This window comes from Lipotes vexillifer, unplaced genomic scaffold (genome assembly GCF_000442215.2).
Source record: "Lipotes vexillifer unplaced genomic scaffold, Lipotes_vexillifer_v1.1 scaffold69, whole genome shotgun sequence".
Lineage (NCBI taxonomy): Eukaryota > Metazoa > Chordata > Mammalia > Artiodactyla > Lipotidae > Lipotes > Lipotes vexillifer.
In genome coordinates, this window is record NW_006790942.1 from 3,408,070 (window position 1) to 3,408,571 (window position 502).

The window sequence follows — 502 nt, forward strand, 5'->3', positions numbered from 1 at the left end:
AGTAACTTGAACCATGCCCCTTTTTCTTTATTTCATTTCTTTCTTTTCATCTTAAAATTGTCTTTTTATTATTGATTCCCAACTTAAATTGCAGTAAAAATATACGATTGCAGAGTTACTGGTTCTAAGGTATTTATTGAGATTTGTTTTATCAATTTTTATAAATATTCTGTGTGTCCTGAAAAAGAATGTGTGTTCTATAACGGCAGATGTGAAGTTCTATATGGGCCCATTAGCCCGAAATTAATTTTATTGTTCAAATACTTATACCTCCGTTTGTTGTCCACTTGATGCATCAGTTAATAATGAGTATGTACAAATCGCCATTTATGTTTGTAGATTTGTACATTTGCTCTAATAATTGTCATTTTTGTTTTTTTCCAAAGAATCAGCTTACTATACTTTCACTGTGGTAAAATACACATAACACTGTCAAATGACAAAACTGAAACAATTTAGTGATGAGTCTGATGTGCTTTATCCAAAGGAAAACAATCCATGG